Genomic DNA, 18,558 nt, shown 5'->3' with positions numbered 1-18,558 from the left:
CTACACTCACCCTGAACTCTACCGCTCACCCCTCTTCCTTCTTCTTTCCATCTCTTCTTTGTCTCTTCCTTTATTACTCTTTGTTTTCTGGGCTATTCTCTCCCTTCGTACTGAGGCACCTGGTTATGTCTGATTTTGACCACTTCAGTTTGAATTTCGTTCTACTTGCTCATCATACTAAAAAAGGGGGGAATTGGGAAAATTGGGACTTTGAGTGAAGCCATGGCTGGGTAAAGTCATGTGCCTCCATCCCTATCGTCTGGAAATAAAAACGTCACCGCGGCAGGGGGCAGCGGTGATGCAAAGGTAAAAAGGTGGGACTTTAAATGAAGCTCAGGATGACAAAGAATGAGTAAAATTGTGGCAAATAAAGGTTTTAATAATGCGTAAAAAACAAGTTTACATACAATTCATTCCATGTATACAAAAATGCGCCCATAACATGGCGTCAATCTGCAACCTGGCAATAATTGGTAATAACATATTTACAACCATTAATATTCAGAGTAAAATAAAAGGGACCACCATACTCATAGTTGGATACAAATGTTAAGATGATAGCATCTGCACTGTCAATAGGCTCAGAAACCCAAATATGTTAGAAGAAATATAACACATATCATGATGGTTATGTAGTTCATACATCAGTAGCTCGACGCGTTTCGCGGCTTTAAACCGCTCTTCAGGAGCAGACATGTAAGATATCTGCAATAGGAAAATATTTGTAAATAAGTATATTAAGTCAGGGTAGGGGGGGTGGGTAAAGCCCCCCAAAAATCCGTATAAGACAAAAAATGGCTTACAAATATGTGTGCACTGGAAGGCAGGGCGCCAAAGACCCCAGGCCACCCCAGAGCATCGGTGTCGGGAGCCGAGAGGACATGTATAGGGCGGCGATCGTCACAGGCAGGCGTCCGGGCGAGCTCCAAGCACCCCTAGTGTGAATGTGAGAACTGGTGAAGTGTGGTAAAAACAATAATTAAAAACCAAAAAACAAAAAACAAACCACAAAAAAGGACCAAAAGCAATGTTGAAAAGTGAATGTGTGGAGTGTAAGACCAGTGAATAAAGGTTAGTAGGAAAAGTGATGAATGTGAAAGTGAGGAAATGGAATCCAAACAGAAGTGACGGTGGAAGACCATGGTAGAAGGTCATCACCGAAACATTCAATGGATAAAAAGTTAAATAAAGATAGAGTGTGAAATATACCTGTATTAGAGAGGAAAGGAAGCAGTCCATAATTAATGTGATGCCAATTGTAGTGTAGGGCTCAGAGGAACTCAGAGCACACCCGGACTGACGCCCATAAATACACGCCGCCACAGCCACGCCCCCTACGCCACAACCACAGACATGGAGGGGGCCCTGGGGACGCCGACGCCCGGACGTACATGCGCCAGGCAGTCGGCGCCACCCCAGCCCCACCTACAGTCGGGAGAATGGATAGTGCTGAGCCGGAAGGACCACGCAACTAATGCCCCGTACAGTCGGCGCGCACATGTGACGTCGACACACAGTGGCGGTAGACCCGCCCCCCGAGCGTCAAATGCGGGCGGGGGGAAAAACCCCAGTGTGCGTCACGGCTCCCGCACCAGTTGAATACGGGCAGTAAAGGAGCAGAGACTACCCAGACAACCAGTGCACACAATATTGGAAGTAACAATATACAATGTTATACCATAAGGTAACCACAGTAATTATCGGTAAAGAAATTATACACTTAAAACAATTATGCAGATAGTCAGGGGAGAGCCAATATTGAGTCAGTAAGACTAGGTGCAGAAATGACAGTTACAACTATAGAACCATAGATGTCATCGAGAGCTTCCATCCCTGAATGTATACTAAAAAAGGGGGGAATTGGGAAAATTGGGACTTTGAGTGAAGCCATGGCTGGGTAAAGTCATGTGCCTCCATCCCTATCGTCTGGAAATAAAAACTTCACCGCGGCAGGGGGCAGCGGTGATGCAAAGGTAAAAAGGTGGGACTTTAAATGAAGCTCAGGATGACAAAGAATGAGTAAAATTGTGGCAAATAAAGGTTTTAATAATGCGTAAAAAACAAGTTTACATACAATTCATTCCATGTATACAAAAATGCGCCCATAACATGGCGTCAATCTGCAACCTGGCAATAATTGGTAATAACATATTTACAACCATTAATATTCAGAGTAAAATAAAAGGGACCACCATACTCATAGTTGGATACAAATGTTAAGATGATAGCATCTGCACTGTCAATAGGCTCAGAAACCCAAATATGTTAGAAGAAATATAACACATATCATGATGGTTATGTAGTTCATACATCAGTAGCTCGACGCGTTTCGCGGCTTTAAACCGCTCTTCAGGAGCAGACATGTAAGATATCTGCAATAGGAAAATATTTGTAAATAAGTATATTAAGTCAGGGTAGGGGGGGTGGGTAAAGCCCCCCAAAAATCCGTATAAGACAAAAAATGGCTTACAAATATGTGTGCACTGGAAGGCAGGGCGCCAAAGACCCCAGGCCACCCCAGAGCATCGGTGTCAGGAGCCGAGAGGACATGTATAGGGCGGCGATCGTCACAGGCAGGCGTCCGGGCGAGCTCCAAGCACCCCTAGTGTGAATGTGAGAACTGGTGAACTGGTGAATAAACATCCCGACACCGATGCTCTGGGGTGGCCTGGGGTCTTTGGCGCCCTGCCTTCCAGTGCACACATATTTGTAAGCCATTTTTTGTCTTATACGGATTTTTGGGGGGCTTTACCCACCCCCCCTACCCTGACTTAATATACTTATTTACAAATATTTTCCTATTGCAGATATCTTACATGTCTGCTCCTGAAGAGCGGTTTAAAGCCGCGAAACGCGTCGAGCTACTGATGTATGAACTACATAACCATCATGATATGTGTTATATTTCTTCTAACATATTTGGGTTTCTGAGCCTATTGACAGTGCAGATGCTATCATCTTAACATTTGTATCCAACTATGAGTATGGTGGTCCCTTTTATTTTACTCTGAATATTAATGGTTGTAAATATGTTATTACCAATTATTGCCAGGTTGCAGATTGACGCCATGTTATGGGCGCATTTTTGTATACATGGAATGAATTGTATGTAAACTTGTTTTTTACGCATTATTAAAACCTTTATTTGCCACAATTTTACTCATTCTTTGTCATCCTGAGCTTCATTTAAAGTCCCACCTTTTTACCTTTGCATCACCGCTGCCCCCTGCCGCGGTGAAGTTTTTATTTCCAGACGATAGGGATGGAGGCACATGACTTTACCCAGCCATGGCTTCACTCAAAGTCCCAATTTTCCCAATTCCCCCCTTTTTTAGTATACATTCAGGGATGGAAGCTCTCGATGACATCTATGGTTCTATAGTTGTAACTGTCATTTCTGCACCTAGTCTTACTGACTCAATATTGGCTCTCCCCTGACTATCTGCATAATTGTTTTAAGTGTATAATTTCTTTACCGATAATTACTGTGGTTACCTTATGGTATAACATTGTATATTGTTACTTCCAATATTGTGTGCACTGGTTGTCTGGGTAGTCTCTGCTCCTTTACTGCCCGTATTCAACTGGTGCGGGAGCCGTGACGCACACTGGGGTTTTTCCCCCCGCCCGCATTTGACGCTCGGGGGGCGGGTCTACCGCCACTGTGTGTCGACGTCACATGTGCGCGCCGACTGTACGGGGCATTAGTTGCGTGGTCCTTCCGGCTCAGCACTATCCATTCTCCCGACTGTAGGTGGGGCTGGGGTGGCGCCGACTGCCTGGCGCATGTACGTCCGGGCGTCGGCGTCCCCAGGGCCCCCTCCATGTCTGTGGTTGTGGCGTAGGGGGCGTGGCTGTGGCGGCGTGTATTTATGGGCGTCAGTCCGGGTGTGCTCTGAGTTCCTCTGAGCCCTACACTACAATTGGCATCACATTAATTATGGACTGCTTCCTTTCCTCTCTAATACAGGTATATTTCACACTCTATCTTTATTTAACTTTTTATCCATTGAATGTTTCGGTGATGACCTTCTACCATGGTCTTCCACCGTCACTTCTGTTTGGATTCCATTTCCTCACTTTCACATTCATCACTTTTCCTACTAACCTTTATTCACTGGTCTTACACTCCACACATTCACTTTTCAACATTGCTTTTGGTCCTTTTTTGTGGTTTGTTTTTTGTTTTTTGGTTTTTAATTATTGTTTTTACCACACTTCACCAGTTCTCACATTCACACTAGGGGTGCTTGGAGCTCGCCCGGACGCCTGCCTGTGACGATCGCCGCCCTATACATGTCCTCTCGGCTCCCGACACCGATGCTCTGGGGTGGCCTGGGGTCTTTGGCGCCCTGCCTTCCAGTGCACACATATTTGTAAGCCATTTTTTGTCTTATACGGATTTTTGGGGGGCTTTACCCACCCCCCCTACCCTGACTTAATATACTTATTTACAAATATTTTCCTATTGCAGATATCTTACATGTCTGCTCCTGAAGAGCGGTTTAAAGCCGCGAAACGCGTCGAGCTACTGATGTATGAACTACATAACCATCATGATATGTGTTATATTTCTTCTAACATATTTGGGTTTCTGAGCCTATTGACAGTGCAGATGCTATCATCTTAACATTTGTATCCAACTATGAGTATGGTGGTCCCTTTTATTTTTCTCTGAATATTAATGGTTGTAAATATGTTATTACCAATTATTGCCAGGTTGCAGATTGACGCCATGTTATGGGCGCATTTTTGTATACATGGAATGAATTGTATGTAAACTTGTTTTTTACGCATTATTAAAACCTTTATTTGCCACAATTTTACTCATTCTTTGTCATCCTGAGCTTCATTTAAAGTCCCACCTTTTTACCTTTGCATCACCGCTGCCCCCTGCCGCGGTGAAGTTTTTATTTCCAGACGATAGGGATGGAGGCACATGACTTTACCCAGCCATGGCTTCACTCAAAGTCCCAATTTTCCCAATTCCCCCCTTTTTTAGTATACATTCAGGGATGGAAGCTCTCGATGACATCTATGGTTCTATAGTTGTAACTGTCATTTCTGCACCTAGTCTTACTGACTCAATATTGGCTCTCCCCTGACTATCTGCATAATTGTTTTAAGTGTATAATTTCTTTACCGATAATTACTGTGGTTACCTTATGGTATAACATTGTATATTGTTACTTCCAATATTGTGTGCACTGGTTGTCTGGGTAGTCTCTGCTCCTTTACTGCCCGTATTCAACTGGTGCGGGAGCCGTGACGCACACTGGGGTTTTTCCCCCCGCCCGCATTTGACGCTCGGGGGGCGGGTCTACCGCCACTGTGTGTCGACGTCACATGTGCGCGCCGACTGTACGGGGCATTAGTTGCGTGGTCCTTCCGGCTCAGCACTATCCATTCTCCCGACTGTAGGTGGGGCTGGGGTGGCGCCGACTGCCTGGCGCATGTACGTCCGGGCGTCGGCGTCCCCAGGGCCCCCTCCATGTCTGTGGTTGTGGCGTAGGGGGCGTGGCTGTGGCGGCGTGTATTTATGGGCGTCAGTCCGGGTGTGCTCTGAGTTCCTCTGAGCCCTACACTACAATTGGCATCACATTAATTATGGACTGCTTCCTTTCCTCTCTAATACAGGTATATTTCACACTCTATCTTTATTTAACTTTTTATCCATTGAATGTTTCGGTGATGACCTTCTACCATGGTCTTCCACCGTCACTTCTGTTTGGATTCCATTTCCTCACTTTCACATTCATCACTTTTCCTACTAACCTTTATTCACTGGTCTTACACTCCACACATTCACTTTTCAACATTGCTTTTGGTCCTTTTTTGTGGTTTGTTTTTTGTTTTTTGGTTTTTAATTATTGTTTTTACCACACTTCACCAGTTCTCACATTCACACTAGGGGTGCTTGGAGCTCGCCCGGACGCCTGCCTGTGACGATCGCCGCCCTATACATGTCCTCTCGGCTCCCGACACCGATGCTCTGGGGTGGCCTGGGGTCTTTGGCGCCCTGCCTTCCAGTGCACACATATTTGTAAGCCATTTTTTGTCTTATACGGATTTTTGGGGGGCTTTACCCACCCCCCCTACCCTGACTTAATATACTTATTTACAAATATTTTCCTATTGCAGATATCTTACATGTCTGCTCCTGAAGAGCGGTTTAAAGCCGCGAAACGCGTCGAGCTACTGATGTATGAACTACATAACCATCATGATATGTGTTATATTTCTTCTAACATATTTGGGTTTCTGAGCCTATTGACAGTGCAGATGCTATCATCTTAACATTTGTATCCAACTATGAGTATGGTGGTCCCTTTTATTTTTCTCTGAATATTAATGGTTGTAAATATGTTATTACCAATTATTGCCAGGTTGCAGATTGACGCCATGTTATGGGCGCATTTTTGTATACATGGAATGAATTGTATGTAAACTTGTTTTTTACGCATTATTAAAACCTTTATTTGCCACAATTTTACTCATTCTTTGTCATCCTGAGCTTCATTTAAAGTCCCACCTTTTTACCTTTGCATCACCGCTGCCCCCTGCCGCGGTGAAGTTTTTATTTCCAGACGATAGGGATGGAGGCACATGACTTTACCCAGCCATGGCTTCACTCAAAGTCCCAATTTTCCCAATTCCCCCCTTTTTTAGTATACATTCAGGGATGGAAGCTCTCGATGACATCTATGGTTCTATAGTTGTAACTGTCATTTCTGCACCTAGTCTTACTGACTCAATATTGGCTCTCCCCTGACTATCTGCATAATTGTTTTAAGTGTATAATTTCTTTACCGATAATTACTGTGGTTACCTTATGGTATAACATTGTATATTGTTACTTCCAATATTGTGTGCACTGGTTGTCTGGGTAGTCTCTGCTCCTTTACTGCCCGTATTCAACTGGTGCGGGAGCCGTGACGCACACTGGGGTTTTTCCCCCCGCCCGCATTTGACGCTCGGGGGGCGGGTCTACCGCCACTGTGTGTCGACGTCACATGTGCGCGCCGACTGTACGGGGCATTAGTTGCGTGGTCCTTCCGGCTCAGCACTATCCATTCTCCCGACTGTAGGTGGGGCTGGGGTGGCGCCGACTGCCTGGCGCATGTACGTCCGGGCGTCGGCGTCCCCAGGGCCCCCTCCATGTCTGTGGTTGTGGCGTAGGGGGCGTGGCTGTGGCGGCGTGTATTTATGGGCGTCAGTCCGGGTGTGCTCTGAGTTCCTCTGAGCCCTACACTACAATTGGCATCACATTAATTATGGACTGCTTCCTTTCCTCTCTAATACAGGTATATTTCACACTCTATCTTTATTTAACTTTTTATCCATTGAATGTTTCGGTGATGACCTTCTACCATGGTCTTCCACCGTCACTTCTGTTTGGATTCCATTTCCTCACTTTCACATTCATCACTTTTCCTACTAACCTTTATTCACTGGTCTTACACTCCACACATTCACTTTTCAACATTGCTTTTGGTCCTTTTTTGTGGTTTGTTTTTTGTTTTTTGGTTTTTAATTATTGTTTTTACCACACTTCACCAGTTCTCACATTCACACTAGGGGTGCTTGGAGCTCGCCCGGACGCCTGCCTGTGACGATCGCCGCCCTATACATGTCCTCTCGGCTCCCGACACCGATGCTCTGGGGTGGCCTGGGGTCTTTGGCGCCCTGCCTTCCAGTGCACACATATTTGTAAGCCATTTTTTGTCTTATACGGATTTTTGGGGGGCTTTACCCACCCCCCCTACCCTGACTTAATATACTTATTTACAAATATTTTCCTATTGCAGATATCTTACATGTCTGCTCCTGAAGAGCGGTTTAAAGCCGCGAAACGCGTCGAGCTACTGATGTATGAACTACATAACCATCATGATATGTGTTATATTTCTTCTAACATATTTGGGTTTCTGAGCCTATTGACAGTGCAGATGCTATCATCTTAACATTTGTATCCAACTATGAGTATGGTGGTCCCTTTTATTTTTCTCTGAATATTAATGGTTGTAAATATGTTATTACCAATTATTGCCAGGTTGCAGATTGACGCCATGTTATGGGCGCATTTTTGTATACATGGAATGAATTGTATGTAAACTTGTTTTTTACGCATTATTAAAACCTTTATTTGCCACAATTTTACTCATTCTTTGTCATCCTGAGCTTCATTTAAAGTCCCACCTTTTTACCTTTGCATCACCGCTGCCCCCTGCCGCGGTGAAGTTTTTATTTCCAGACGATAGGGATGGAGGCACATGACTTTACCCAGCCATGGCTTCACTCAAAGTCCCAATTTTCCCAATTCCCCCCTTTTTTAGTATACATTCAGGGATGGAAGCTCTCGATGACATCTATGGTTCTATAGTTGTAACTGTCATTTCTGCACCTAGTCTTACTGACTCAATATTGGCTCTCCCCTGACTATCTGCATAATTGTTTTAAGTGTATAATTTCTTTACCGATAATTACTGTGGTTACCTTATGGTATAACATTGTATATTGTTACTTCCAATATTGTGTGCACTGGTTGTCTGGGTAGTCTCTGCTCCTTTACTGCCCGTATTCAACTGGTGCGGGAGCCGTGACGCACACTGGGGTTTTTCCCCCCGCCCGCATTTGACGCTCGGGGGGCGGGTCTACCGCCACTGTGTGTCGACGTCACATGTGCGCGCCGACTGTACGGGGCATTAGTTGCGTGGTCCTTCCGGCTCAGCACTATCCATTCTCCCGACTGTAGGTGGGGCTGGGGTGGCGCCGACTGCCTGGCGCATGTACGTCCGGGCGTCGGCGTCCCCAGGGCCCCCTCCATGTCTGTGGTTGTGGCGTAGGGGGCGTGGCTGTGGCGGCGTGTATTTATGGGCGTCAGTCCGGGTGTGCTCTGAGTTCCTCTGAGCCCTACACTACAATTGGCATCACATTAATTATGGACTGCTTCCTTTCCTCTCTAATACAGGTATATTTCACACTCTATCTTTATTTAACTTTTTATCCATTGAATGTTTCGGTGATGACCTTCTACCATGGTCTTCCACCGTCACTTCTGTTTGGATTCCATTTCCTCACTTTCACATTCATCACTTTTCCTACTAACCTTTATTCACTGGTCTTACACTCCACACATTCACTTTTCAACATTGCTTTTGGTCCTTTTTTGTGGTTTGTTTTTTGTTTTTTAATTATTGTTTTTACCACACTTCACCAGTTCTCACATTCACACTAGGGGTGCTTGGAGCTCGCCCGGACGCCTGCCTGTGACGATCGCCGCCCTATACATGTCCTCTCGGCTCCCGACACCGATGCTCTGGGGTGGCCTGGGGTCTTTGGCGCCCTGCCTTCCAGTGCACACATATTTGTAAGCCATTTTTTGTCTTATACGGATTTTTGGGGGGCTTTACCCACCCCCCCTACCCTGACTTAATATACTTATTTACAAATATTTTCCTATTGCAGATATCTTACATGTCTGCTCCTGAAGAGCGGTTTAAAGCCGCGAAACGCGTCGAGCTACTGATGTATGAACTACATAACCATCATGATATGTGTTATATTTCTTCTAACATATTTGGGTTTCTGAGCCTATTGACAGTGCAGATGCTATCATCTTAACATTTGTATCCAACTATGAGTATGGTGGTCCCTTTTATTTTACTCTGAATATTAATGGTTGTAAATATGTTATTACCAATTATTGCCAGGTTGCAGATTGACGCCATGTTATGGGCGCATTTTTGTATACATGGAATGAATTGTATGTAAACTTGTTTTTTACGCATTATTAAAACCTTTATTTGCCACAATTTTACTCATTCTTTGTCATCCTGAGCTTCATTTAAAGTCCCACCTTTTTACCTTTGCATCACCGCTGCCCCCTGCCGCGGTGAAGTTTTTATTTCCAGACGATAGGGATGGAGGCACATGACTTTACCCAGCCATGGCTTCACTCAAAGTCCCAATTTTCCCAATTCCTCCCCTTTTTTAGTATACATTCAGGGATGGAAGCTCTCGATGACATCTATGGTTCTATAGTTGTAACTGTCATTTCTGCACCTAGTCTTACTGACTCAATATTGGCTCTCCCCTGACTATCTGCATAATTGTTTTAAGTGTATAATTTCTTTACCGATAATTACTGTGGTTACCTTATGGTATAACATTGTATATTGTTACTTCCAATATTGTGTGCACTGGTTGTCTGGGTAGTCTCTGCTCCTTTACTGCCCGTATTCAACTGGTGCGGGAGCCGTGACGCACACTGGGGTTTTTCCCCCCGCCCGCATTTGACGCTCGGGGGGCGGGTCTACCGCCACTGTGTGTCGACGTCACATGTGCGCGCCGACTGTACGGGGCATTAGTTGCGTGGTCCTTCCGGCTCAGCACTATCCATTCTCCCGACTGTAGGTGGGGCTGGGGTGGCGCCGACTGCCTGGCGCATGTACGTCCGGGCGTCGGCGTCCCCAGGGCCCCCTCCATGTCTGTGGTTGTGGCGTAGGGGGCGTGGCTGTGGCGGCGTGTATTTATGGGCGTCAGTCCGGGTGTGCTCTGAGTTCCTCTGAGCCCTACACTACAATTGGCATCACATTAATTATGGACTGCTTCCTTTCCTCTCTAATACAGGTATATTTCACACTCTATCTTTATTTAACTTTTTATCCATTGAATGTTTCGGTGATGACCTTCTACCATGGTCTTCCACCGTCACTTCTGTTTGGATTCCATTTCCTCACTTTCACATTCATCACTTTTCCTACTAACCTTTATTCACTGGTCTTACACTCCACACATTCACTTTTCAACATTGCTTTTGGTCCTTTTTTGTGGTTTGTTTTTTGTTTTTTGGTTTTTAATTATTGTTTTTACCACACTTCACCAGTTCTCACATTCACACTAGGGGTGCTTGGAGCTCGCCCGGACGCCTGCCTGTGACGATCGCCGCCCTATACATGTCCTCTCGGCTCCCGACACCGATGCTCTGGGGTGGCCTGGGGTCTTTGGCGCCCTGCCTTCCAGTGCACACATATTTGTAAGCCATTTTTTGTCTTATACGGATTTTTGGGGGGCTTTACCCACCCCCCCTACCCTGACTTAATATACTTATTTACAAATATTTTCCTATTGCCGATATCTTACATGTCTGCTCCTGAAGAGCGGTTTAAAGCCGCGAAACGCGTCGAGCTACTGATGTATGAACTACATAACCATCATGATATGTGTTATATTTCTTCTAACATATTTGGGTTTCTGAGCCTATTGACAGTGCAGATGCTATCATCTTAACATTTGTATCCAACTATGAGTATGGTGGTCCCTTTTATTTTACTCTGAATATTAATGGTTGTAAATATGTTATTACCAATTATTGCCAGGTTGCAGATTGACGCCATGTTATGGGCGCATTTTTGTATACATGGAATGAATTGTATGTAAACTTGTTTTTTACGCATTATTAAAACCTTTATTTGCCACAATTTTACTCATTCTTTGTCATCCTGAGCTTCATTTAAAGTCCCACCTTTTTACCTTTGCATCACCGCTGCCCCCTGCCGCGGTGAAGTTTTTATTTCCAGACGATAGGGATGGAGGCACATGACTTTACCCAGCCATGGCTTCACTCAAAGTCCCAATTTTCCCAATTCCCCCCTTTTTTAGTATACATTCAGGGATGGAAGCTCTCGATGACATCTATGGTTCTATAGTTGTAACTGTCATTTCTGCACCTAGTCTTACTGACTCAATATTGGCTCTCCCCTGACTATCTGCATAATTGTTTTAAGTGTATAATTTCTTTACCGATAATTACTGTGGTTACCTTATGGTATAACATTGTATATTGTTACTTCCAATATTGTGTGCACTGGTTGTCTGGGTAGTCTCTGCTCCTTTACTGCCCGTATTCAACTGGTGCGGGAGCCGTGACGCACACTGGGGTTTTTCCCCCCGCCCGCATTTGACGCTCGGGGGGCGGGTCTACCGCCACTGTGTGTCGACGTCACATGTGCGCGCCGACTGTACGGGGCATTAGTTGCGTGGTCCTTCCGGCTCAGCACTATCCATTCTCCCGACTGTAGGTGGGGCTGGGGTGGCGCCGACTGCCTGGCGCATGTACGTCCGGGCGTCGGCGTCCCCAGGGCCCCCTCCATGTCTGTGGTTGTGGCGTAGGGGGCGTGGCTGTGGCGGCGTGTATTTATGGGCGTCAGTCCGGGTGTGCTCTGAGTTCCTCTGAGCCCTACACTACAATTGGCATCACATTAATTATGGACTGCTTCCTTTCCTCTCTAATACAGGTATATTTCACACTCTATCTTTATTTAACTTTTTATCCATTGAATGTTTCGGTGATGACCTTCTACCATGGTCTTCCACCGTCACTTCTGTTTGGATTCCATTTCCTCACTTTCACATTCATCACTTTTCCTACTAACCTTTATTCACTGGTCTTACACTCCACACATTCACTTTTCAACATTGCTTTTGGTCCTTTTTTGTGGTTTGTTTTTTGTTTTTTGGTTTTTAATTATTGTTTTTACCACACTTCACCAGTTCTCACATTCACACTAGGGGTGCTTGGAGCTCGCCCGGACGCCTGCCTGTGACGATCGCCGCCCTATACATGTCCTCTCGGCTCCCGACACCGATGCTCTGGGGTGGCCTGGGGTCTTTGGCGCCCTGCCTTCCAGTGCACACATATTTGTAAGCCATTTTTTGTCTTATACGGATTTTTGGGGGGCTTTACCCACCCCCCCTACCCTGACTTAATATACTTATTTACAAATATTTTCCTATTGCCGATATCTTACATGTCTGCTCCTGAAGAGCGGTTTAAAGCCGCGAAACGCGTCGAGCTACTGATGTATGAACTACATAACCATCATGATATGTGTTATATTTCTTCTAACATATTTGGGTTTCTGAGCCTATTGACAGTGCAGATGCTATCATCTTAACATTTGTATCCAACTATGAGTATGGTGGTCCCTTTTATTTTACTCTGAATATTAATGGTTGTAAATATGTTATTACCAATTATTGCCAGGTTGCAGATTGACGCCATGTTATGGGCGCATTTTTGTATACATGGAATGAATTGTATGTAAACTTGTTTTTTACGCATTATTAAAACCTTTATTTGCCACAATTTTACTCATTCTTTGTCATCCTGAGCTTCATTTAAAGTCCCACCTTTTTACCTTTGCATCACCGCTGCCCCCTGCCGCGGTGAAGTTTTTATTTCCAGACGATAGGGATGGAGGCACATGACTTTACCCAGCCATGGCTTCACTCAAAGTCCCAATTTTCCCAATTCCCCCCTTTTTTAGTATACATTCAGGGATGGAAGCTCTCGATGACATCTATGGTTCTATAGTTGTAACTGTCATTTCTGCACCTAGTCTTACTGACTCAATATTGGCTCTCCCCTGACTATCTGCATAATTGTTTTAAGTGTATAATTTCTTTACCGATAATTACTGTGGTTACCTTATGGTATAACATTGTATATTGTTACTTCCAATATTGTGTGCACTGGTTGTCTGGGTAGTCTCTGCTCCTTTACTGCCCGTATTCAACTGGTGCGGGAGCCGTGACGCACACTGGGGTTTTTCCCCCCGCCCGCATTTGACGCTCGGGGGGCGGGTCTACCGCCACTGTGTGTCGACGTCACATGTGCGCGCCGACTGTACGGGGCATTAGTTGCGTGGTCCTTCCGGCTCAGCACTATCCATTCTCCCGACTGTAGGTGGGGCTGGGGTGGCGCCGACTGCCTGGCGCATGTACGTCCGGGCGTCGGCGTCCCCAGGGCCCCCTCCATGTCTGTGGTTGTGGCGTAGGGGGCGTGGCTGTGGCGGCGTGTATTTATGGGCGTCAGTCCGGGTGTGCTCTGAGTTCCTCTGAGCCCTACACTACAATTGGCATCACATTAATTATGGACTGCTTCCTTTCCTCTCTAATACAGGTATATTTCACACTCTATCTTTATTTAACTTTTTATCCATTGAATGTTTCGGTGATGACCTTCTACCATGGTCTTCCACCGTCACTTCTGTTTGGATTCCATTTCCTCACTTTCACATTCATCACTTTTCCTACTAACCTTTATTCACTGGTCTTACACTCCACACATTCACTTTTCAACATTGCTTTTGGTCCTTTTTTGTGGTTTGTTTTTTGTTTTTTAATTATTGTTTTTACCACACTTCACCAGTTCTCACATTCACACTAGGGGTGCTTGGAGCTCGCCCGGACGCCTGCCTGTGACGATCGCCGCCCTATACATGTCCTCTCGGCTCCCGACACCGATGCTCTGGGGTGGCCTGGGGTCTTTGGCGCCCTGCCTTCCAGTGCACACATATTTGTAAGCCATTTTTTGTCTTATACGGATTTTTGGGGGGCTTTACCCACCCCCCCTACCCTGACTTAATATACTTATTTACAAATATTTTCCTATTGCAGATATCTTACATGTCTGCTCCTGAAGAGCGGTTTAAAGCCGCGAAACGCGTCGAGCTACTGATGTATGAACTACATAACCATCATGATATGTGTTATATTTCTTCTAACATATTTGGGTTTCTGAGCCTATTGACAGTGCAGATGCTATCATCTTAACATTTGTATCCAACTATGAGTATGGTGGTCCCTTTTATTTTACTCTGAATATTAATGGTTGTAAATATGTTATTACCAATTATTGCCAGGTTGCAGATTGACGCCATGTTATGGGCGCATTTTTGTATACATGGAATGAATTGTATGTAAACTTGTTTTTTACGCATTATTAAAACCTTTATTTGCCACAATTTTACTCATTCTTTGTCATCCTGAGCTTCATTTAAAGTCCCACCTTTTTACCTTTGCATCACCGCTGCCCCCTGCCGCGGTGAAGTTTTTATTTCCAGACGATAGGGATGGAGGCACATGACTTTACCCAGCCATGGCTTCACTCAAAGTCCCAATTTTCCCAATTCCCCCCTTTTTTAGTATACATTCAGGGATGGAAGCTCTCGATGACATCTATGGTTCTATAGTTGTAACTGTCATTTCTGCACCTAGTCTTACTGACTCAATATTGGCTCTCCCCTGACTATCTGCATAATTGTTTTAAGTGTATAATTTCTTTACCGATAATTACTGTGGTTACCTTATGGTATAACATTGTATATTGTTACTTCCAATATTGTGTGCACTGGTTGTCTGGGTAGTCTCTGCTCCTTTACTGCCCGTATTCAACTGGTGCGGGAGCCGTGACGCACACTGGGGTTTTTCCCCCCGCCCGCATTTGACGCTCGGGGGGCGGGTCTACCGCCACTGTGTGTCGACGTCACATGTGCGCGCCGACTGTACGGGGCATTAGTTGCGTGGTCCTTCCGGCTCAGCACTATCCATTCTCCCGACTGTAGGTGGGGCTGGGGTGGCGCCGACTGCCTGGCGCATGTACGTCCGGGCGTCGGCGTCCCCAGGGCCCCCTCCATGTCTGTGGTTGTGGCGTAGGGGGCGTGGCTGTGGCGGCGTGTATTTATGGGCGTCAGTCCGGGTGTGCTCTGAGTTCCTCTGAGCCCTACACTACAATTGGCATCACATTAATTATGGACTGCTTCCTTTCCTCTCTAATACAGGTATATTTCACACTCTATCTTTATTTAACTTTTTATCCATTGAATGTTTCGGTGATGACCTTCTACCATGGTCTTCCACCGTCACTTCTGTTTGGATTCCATTTCCTCACTTTCACATTCATCACTTTTCCTACTAACCTTTATTCACTGGTCTTACACTCCACACATTCACTTTTCAACATTGCTTTTGGTCCTTTTTTGTGGTTTGTTTTTTGTTTTTTAATTATTGTTTTTACCACACTTCACCAGTTCTCACATTCACACTAGGGGTGCTTGGAGCTCGCCCGGACGCCTGCCTGTGACGATCGCCGCCCTATACATGTCCTCTCGGCTCCCGACACCGATGCTCTGGGGTGGCCTGGGGTCTTTGGCGCCCTGCCTTCCAGTGCACACATATTTGTAAGCCATTTTTTGTCTTATACGGATTTTTGGGGGGCTTTACCCACCCCCCCTACCCTGACTTAATATACTTATTTACAAATATTTTCCTATTGCAGATATCTTACATGTCTGCTCCTGAAGAGCGGTTTAAAGCCGCGAAACGCGTCGAGCTACTGATGTATGAACTACATAACCATCATGATATGTGTTATATTTCTTCTAACATATTTGGGTTTCTGAGCCTATTGACAGTGCAGATGCTATCATCTTAACATTTGTATCCAACTATGAGTATGGTGGTCCCTTTTATTTTACTCTGAATATTAATGGTTGTAAATATGTTATTACCAATTATTGCCAGGTTGCAGATTGACGCCATGTTATGGGCGCATTTTTGTATACATGGAATGAATTGTATGTAAACTTGTTTTTTACGCATTATTAAAACCTTTATTTGCCACAATTTTACTCATTCTTTGTCATCCTGAGCTTCATTTAAAGTCCCACCTTTTTACCTTTGCATCACCGCTGCCCCCTGCCGCGGTGAAGTTTTTATTTCCAGACGATAGGGATGGAGGCACATGACTTTACCCAGCCATGGCTTCACTCAAAGTCCCAATTTTCCCAATTCCCCCCTTTTTTAGTATACATTCAGGGATGGAAGCTCTCGATGACATCTATGGTTCTATAGTTGTAACTGTCATTTCTGCACCTAGTCTTACTGACTCAATATTGGCTCTCCCCTGACTATCTGCATAATTGTTTTAAGTGTATAATTTCTTTACCGATAATTACTGTGGTTACCTTATGGTATAACATTGTATATTGTTACTTCCAATATTGTGTGCACTGGTTGTCTGGGTAGTCTCTGCTCCTTTACTGCCCGTATTCAACTGGTGCGGGAGCCGTGACGCACACTGGGGTTTTTCCCCCCGCCCGCATTTGACGCTCGGGGGGCGGGTCTACCGCCACTGTGTGTCGACGTCACATGTGCGCGCCGACTGTACGGGGCATTAGTTGCGTGGTCCTTCCGGCTCAGCACTATCCATTCTCCCGACTGTAGGTGGGGCTGGGGTGGCGCCGACTGCCTGGCGCATGTACGACCGGGCGTCGGCGTCCCCAGGGCCCCCTCCATGTCTGTGGTTGTGGCGTAGGGGGCGTGGCTGTGGCGGCGTGTATTTATGGGCGTCAGTCCGGGTGTGCTCTGAGTTCCTCTGAGCCCTACACTACAATTGGCATCACATTAATTATGGACTGCTTCCTTTCCTCTCTAATACAGGTATATTTCACACTCTATCTTTATTTAACTTTTTATCCATTGAATGTTTCGGTGATGACCTTCTACCATGGTCTTCCACCGTCACTTCTGTTTGGATTCCATTTCCTCACTTTCACATTCATCACTTTTCCTACTAACCTTTATTCACTGGTCTTACACTCCACACATTCACTTTTCAACATTGCTTTTGGTCCTTTTTTGTGGTTTGTTTTTTGTTTTTTGGTTTTTAATTATTGTTTTTACCACACTTCACCAGTTCTCACATTCACACTAGGGGTGCTTGGAGCTCGCCCGGACGCCTGCCTGTGACGATCGCCGCCCTATACATGTCCTCTCGGCTCCCGACACCGATGCTCTGGGGTGGCCTGGGGTCTTTGGCGCCCTGCCTTCCAGTGCACACATATTTGTAAGCCATTTTTTGTCTTATACGGATTTTTGGGGGGCTTTACCCACCCCCCCTACCCTGACTTAATATACTTATTTACAAATATTTTCCTATTGCAGATATCTTACATGTCTGCTCCTGAAGAGCGGTTTAAAGCCGCGAAACGCGTCGAGCTACTGATGTATGAACTACATAACCATCATGATATGTGTTATATTTCTTCTAACATATTTGGGTTTCTGAGCCTATTGACAGTGCAGATGCTATCATCTTAACATTTGTATCCAACTATGAGTATGGTGGTCCCTTTTATTTTACTCTGAATATTAATGGTTGTAAATATGTTATTACCAATTATTGCCAGGTTGCAGATTGACGCCATGTTATGGGCGCATTTTTGTATACATGGAATGAATTGTATGTAAACTTGTTTTTTACGCATTATTAAAACCTTTATTTGCCACAATTTTACTCATTCTTTGTCATCCTGAGCTTCATTTAAAGTCCCACCTTTTTACCTTTGCATCACCGCTGCCCCCTGCCGCGGTGAAGTTTTTATTTCCCTACTTGCTCATCAGGTTTTTATACCACCTCCACCCAGTTGTCTGGGGGTGGAGGTTTTCTCCTTGATGCATAAGTACTATGTGACCTTAATAAGCCTGCAACCAGATCCCTCCCTTTATTTTTTCTTTTGTCTACATGCTCCATTTATTCTAGCACTGGTTACCTAACTTCTTTTTAAGGCAGCTGGCGACGCATGGGGAGAGTGGGGGTCAGGGCTTTCCCTTCCGCAGCAAGAGCCCTGTAGGGGCGGCAGGGGGGGCCTTGCCCTTGCGTCCTCACCCGTTCTCCAACTGAGGGCTCATGGCCTGTTATTTTTCGGCCTG

The sequence above is a fragment of the Lithobates pipiens genome, unplaced genomic scaffold (assembly GCF_037356315.1).
Source record: "Lithobates pipiens isolate NorthernLeopardFrog02 unplaced genomic scaffold, aLitPip1_a1.2 Scaffold_30, whole genome shotgun sequence".
Lineage (NCBI taxonomy): Eukaryota > Metazoa > Chordata > Amphibia > Anura > Ranidae > Lithobates > Lithobates pipiens.
The sequence above is the reverse complement of the archived record's forward strand: the minus strand, read 5'-3'. Positions refer to the sequence as shown.